At 40.2% G+C, this 5,960-nt stretch overlaps 2 non-coding genes across 2 annotated transcripts; both read right to left on the bottom strand.

The window, feature by feature from the left end:
* Positions 1-686: 686 nt before the first annotated feature.
* On the bottom strand, positions 687-758 carry trnae-uuc. Its single transcript has one exon. It is a non-coding gene; the product is annotated as a tRNA-Glu (tRNA).
* A 4,814-nt stretch (positions 759-5,572) lies between these two features.
* On the bottom strand, positions 5,573-5,644 carry trnae-uuc. The gene has a single exon. It is a non-coding gene; the product is annotated as a tRNA-Glu (tRNA).
* Positions 5,645-5,960: the final 316 nt, after the last annotated feature.

Below are 5,960 nucleotides of genomic sequence, written 5' to 3'. Positions count from 1 at the left end.
ATCAAATTGTATTTGTCACATACACATGGTTAGCAGATGTTAATGTGAGTGTAGCGAAATGCTTGTGCTTCTAGTTCCGACAATGCAGTGATAACCAACAAGTAATCTAACTAACAATTCCAAAACTACTGTCTTATACACAGTGTAAGGGGATAAGGAACATGTACATAAGGATATATGAATGAGTGATTGTACAGAGCAGCATACAGTAGATGGTATCGAGTACAGTATATACATATGAGATGAGTGTGTAGACAAAGTAAACAAAGTGGCATAGTTAAAGTGGCTAGTGATACATGTGTTACATAAGGATGCAGAGTACAGTATATACATATGCATATGAGATGAATAATGTAGGGTAAGTAACATTATATAAGGTAGCATTGTTTAAAGTGGCTAGTGATATATTTACATCATTTCCCATCAATTCCCATTATTAAAATGGCTGGAGTTGGGTCAGTGTCAATGACAGTGTGTTGGCAGCAGCCACTCAATGTTAGTGGTGGCTGTTTAACAGTCTGATGGCCTTGAGATAGAAGCTGTTTTTCAGTCTCTCGGTCCCAGCTTTGATGCACCTGTACTGACCTCGCCTTCTGATGATAGCAGGGTGAACAGGCAGTGGTTCAGGTGGTTGAAACTGCTGCATCTGTTGTTACACAAGTGCGTACCTAACGACAAGATATCCTTTCCCATACCGGGAGTTGAACCCGGGCCACCTGGGTGAAAACCAGGAATCCTAACCACTAGACCATATGGGAAGACACATACTTAAAATACACATCACAGACAAATCTTTAAATGTTGACATTATGCCTGTTGGATTCAAAAGCTACATCTTTTTTTCTCAGAGATGTTGGGGAATGTCCAGATGAAATCCGTCTAAAATGTGTTTGAAGTGAGAACAGCCAGAAGCACTGAAAGTTATACAGTATCATTCCCAGCTTGATTTCAGTCAATTAAATAAAGTATTGACCCAGCCAGGAGACGAACATAGAATATTCTGATCCGTAGTCAGACACATTATGCATTGCGCCACTGGCCCCACGTCTAAGCTGAAGTCAGGTCACAGCTAGACCAGTGTATTCTTTCTCATACCGGGAATTGAAACCTGGCCACCTGGGTGAAAACCAGGAATCCTTACCGCTAGACCATATGGGAAGAAACATACTTAAAATACACATCACAGTCAAATCTTTAAATGTTGACATTATGCCTGTTTGATTTAAAAGCTACATCTTTTTTTAATACAGTATCATTCCCTGCTTGATTTCAGTCAATTAAACAAAGTATTGAGACAGCCAGGAGTCGAATATAGAATCTTCTGATCCGTAGTCAGACACGTTATCCATTCGCCAGTGGCCCCATCTGAGCTGAAGTCAGGTCACAGCTAGACCAGTGTACACAGTCATAGCGTTTCTCAACAACAAGGTTCCTTGGTTTTCTGTTTCAGATGCATATGTTAATTTGATCCTCCTGTTGTTGCATGAATTTTACTGCAGAGCAAGAAATGCAGCCATGAAGTGTATTCAACGTTTAAAAAGCTTTGTATAATTTGAATCTACATAACAAGTCACATTTCCTGTTGCTGAGGGAATATTGTTGTGTTGTGAGAAACTGCTGCATCTGTTGTTACACAAGTACGTACCTAACGACAATATATTATTTCTCATACCGGGAATTGAAACCTGGCCACCTGGGTGAAAACCAGGAATCCTTACCGCTAGACCATATGGGAAGAAACATACTTAAAATACACATCACAGTCAAATCTTTAAATGTTGACATTATGCCTGTTTGATTTAAAAGCTACATCTTTTTTTAATAGAGTATCATTCCCAGCTTGATTTCAGTCAATTAAATAAAGTATTGAGCCAGCCAGGAGTCAAAACTAGAATCTTCTGATCCGTAGTCAGACACGTTATCCATTGCGCCACTGGCCCCACATCTAAGCTGAAGTCAGGTCACAGCTAGACCAGTGTACACAGTCATGGCGTCTGTCAACAACAAGGTTCCTTGGTTTTCTGTTTCAGATGCATATCTTAATTTGATCCTCCTGTTGTTGCATGAATTTTACTGCAGAGCAAGAAATGCAGCCATGAAGTGTATTCAACGTTTAAAAAGCCTTGTATATATAATAATAATAATCTTTAGCAGACGCTATACATAACATGTCACATTTCCTGTTGCTGAGGGAATATTGTTGTGTTGTGTGAAACTGCTGCATCTGTTATTACACAAGTGGGTACCTAACGATAAGATGATCTTTACCATACCGGGAGTTGAACCCAGGCCACCTGTGTGAAAACCAGGAATCCTAACCACTAGACCATATGGGAAGACACATACTTAAAATGCACATCACAGACAAATCTTTAAATGTTGACATTATGCCTGTTGGATTTAAAAGCTACATCTTTTTTTTTCTCAGAGATGTTGGGGAATGTCCAGATGAAATCTGTCTAAAATGTGTTTGAAGTGAGAACAGCCAGAAGCACTGAAAGGTATACAGTATCATTCCCAGCTTGATTTCAGTAAATTAAATAAAGTATTGAGCCAGCCAGGAGTCGAACCTAGAATCTTCTGATCCGTAGTCAGACACGTTATCCATTGCGCCACTGGCCCCACGTCTAAGCTGAAGTCAGGTCACAGCTAGACCAGTGTACACAGTCATGGCGTCTGTCAACAACAAGGTTCCTTGGTTTTCTGTTTCAGATGCATATCTTAATTTGATCCTCCTGTTGTTGCATGAATTTTACTGCAGAGCAAGAAATGCAGCCATGAAGTGTATTCAACGTTTAAAAAGCCTTGTATAATTTGAATCTACATAACAAGTCACATTTCCTGTTGCTGAGGGAATATTGTTGTGTTGTGAGAAACTGCTGCATCTGTTGTTACACAAGTGGGTACCTAACGAAAATATATTCTTTCCCATACCGGGAGTTGAACCCGGCCACCTGGGTGAAAACCAGGAATCCTAACCGCTAGACCATATGGGAAGACACATACTTAAAATACACATCACAGACAAATCTTTAAATGTTGACATTATGCCTGTTGGATTCAAAAACTACATCTTTTTTCTCAGAGATGTTGGGGAATGTCCAGATGAAATCTGTCTAAAATGTGTTTGAAGTGAGAACAGCCAGAAGCACTGAAAGGTATACAGTATCATTCCCAGCTTGATTTCAGTCAATTAAATAAAGTATTGAGCCAGCCAGGAGTCGAACCTAGAATCTTCTGATCCGTAGTCAGACACGTTATCCATTGCGCCACTGGCCCCACGTCTAAGCTGAAGTCAGGTCACAGCTAGACCAGTGTACACAGTCATGGCGTCTGTCAACAAAAAGGTTCCTTGGTTTTCTGTTTCAGATGCATATCTTAATTTGATCCTCCTGTTGTTGCATGAATTTTACTGCAGAGCAAGAAATGCAGCCATGAAGTGTATTCAACGTTTAAAAAGCCTTGTATAATTTTAATCTACATAACAAGTCACATTTCCTGTTGCTGAGGGAATATTGTTGTGTTGTGAGAAACTGCTGCATCTGTTGTTACACAAGTGGGTACCTAAAGAAAATATATTCTTTCCCATACCGGGAGTTGAACACGGCCACCTGGGTGAAAACCAGGAATCCTAACCGCTAGACCATATGGGAAGACACATACTTAAAATACACATCACAGACAAATCTTTAAATGTTGACATCATGCCTGTTGGATTCAAAAACTACATCTTTTTTCTCAGAGATGTTGGGGAATGTCCAGATGAAATCTGTCTAAAATGTGTTTGAAGTGAGAACAGCCAGAAGCACTGAAAGGTATACAGTATCATTCCCAGCTTGATTTCAGTCAATTAAATAAAGTATTGAGCCAGCCAGGAGTCGAACCTAGAATCTTCTGATCCGTAGTCAGACACGTTATCCATTGCGCCACTGGCCCCACATCTAAGCTGAAGTCAGGTCACAGCTAGACCAGTGTACACAGTCATGGCGTCTGTCAACAACAAGGTTCCTTGGTTTTCTGTTTCAGATGCATATCTTAATTTGATCCTCCTGTTGTTGCATGAATTTTACTGCAGAGCAAGAAATGCAGCCATGAAGTGTATTCAACGTTTAAAAAGCTTTGTATAATAATTGATATCTAGACGCTTTTATACATAACATGTCACATTTCCTGTTGCTGAGGGAATATTGTTGTGTTGTGTGAAACTGCTGCATCTGTTATAACACAAGTGGGTACCTAACGATAAGATGATCTTTACCATACCGGGAGTTGAACCCAGGCCACCTGTGTGAAAACCAGGAATCCTAACCGCTAGACCATATGGGAAGACACATACTTAAAATACACATCACAGACAAATCTTTAAATGTTGACATTATGCCTGTTGGATTCAAAAACTACATCTTTCTTCTCAGAGATGTTGGGGAATGTCCAGATGAAATCCGTCTAAAATGTGTTTGAAGTGAGAACAGCCAGAAGCACAGAAAGGTATACAGTATCATTCCCAGCTTGATTTCAGTCAATTAAATAAAGTATTGAGCCAGCCAGGAGTCAAACCTAGAAACTTCTAATCCGTAGTCAGACACATTATCCATTGCGCCACTGGCCCCACGTCTAAGCTGAAGTCAGGTCACAGCTAGACCAGTGTACACAGTCATGGCGTCTGTCAACAACAAGGTTCCTTGGTTTTCTGTTTCAGATGCATATCTTAATTTGATCCTCCTGTTGTTGCATGAATTTTACTGCAGAGCAAGAAATGCAGCCATGAAGTGTATTCAACGTTTAAAAAGCCTTGTATAATTTTAATCTACATAACAAGTCACATTTCCTGTTGCTGAGGGAATATTGTTGTGTTGTGAGAAACTGCTGCATCTGTTGTTACACAAGTGGGTACCTAAAGAAAATATGTTCTTTCCCATACCGGGAGTTGAACACGGCCACCTGGGTGAAAACCAGGAATCCTAACCACTAGACCATATGGGAAGACAAATACTTAAAACACACATCACAGACAAATCTTTAAATGTTGACATTATGCCTGTTGGATTCAAAAACTACATCTTTTTTTTTCTCAGAGATGTTGGGGAATGTCCAGATGAAATCCGTCTAAAATGTGTTTAAAGTGAGAACAGCCAGAAGCACTGAAAGGTATACAGTATCATTCCCAGCTTGATTTCAGTCAATTAAATAAAGTATTGAGCCAGCCAGGAGTCGAACCTAGAATCTTCTGATCCGTAGTCAGACACGTTATCCATTTCGCCACTGGCCCCACGTCTAAGCTGAAGTCAGGTCACAGCTAGACCAGTGTACACAGTCATGGCGTCTGTCAAAACAAGGTTCCTTGGTTTTCTGTTTCAGATGCATATCTTAATTTGATCCTCCTGTTGTTGCATGAATTTTACTGCAGAGCAAGAAATGCAGCCATGAAGTGTATTCAACGTTTAAAAAGCCTTGTATAATTTGAATATACATAACAAGTCCATTTCCTGTTGCTGAGGGAATATTGTTGTGTTGTGAGAAACTGCTGCATCTGTTGTTACACAAGTGGGTACCTAACGAAAAAATGTATTCTTTCCCATACCGGGAGTTGAACCCGGGCCACCTGGGTGAAAACCAGGAATCCTAACCGCTAGACCATATGGGAAGACACATAGTTAATACACACATCACAGACAAATCTTTAAATGTTGACATCATGCCTGTTGGATTTAAAAGCTAAATCTTTTTTTCTCAGAGATGTCGGGGAATGTCCAGATGAAATCCGTCTAAAATGTGTTTGAAGTGAGAACAGCCAGAAGCACTGAAAGGTTTACAGTATCATTCCCAGCTTGATTTCAGTCAATTAAATAAAGTAATGAGCCAGCCAGGAGTCGAACCTAGAATCTTCTGATCCGTAGTCAGACACGTTATCCATTGCGCCACTGGCCCCATGTCTAAGCTTAAGTCAGGTCACAGCTAGA

The sequence above is a fragment of the Oncorhynchus gorbuscha genome, unplaced genomic scaffold, assembly GCF_021184085.1.
Source record: "Oncorhynchus gorbuscha isolate QuinsamMale2020 ecotype Even-year unplaced genomic scaffold, OgorEven_v1.0 Un_scaffold_11445, whole genome shotgun sequence".
Classification (NCBI taxonomy): Eukaryota; Metazoa; Chordata; class Actinopteri; order Salmoniformes; family Salmonidae; genus Oncorhynchus; species Oncorhynchus gorbuscha.
This window is presented reverse-complemented; position numbering and strand designations above follow the sequence as displayed.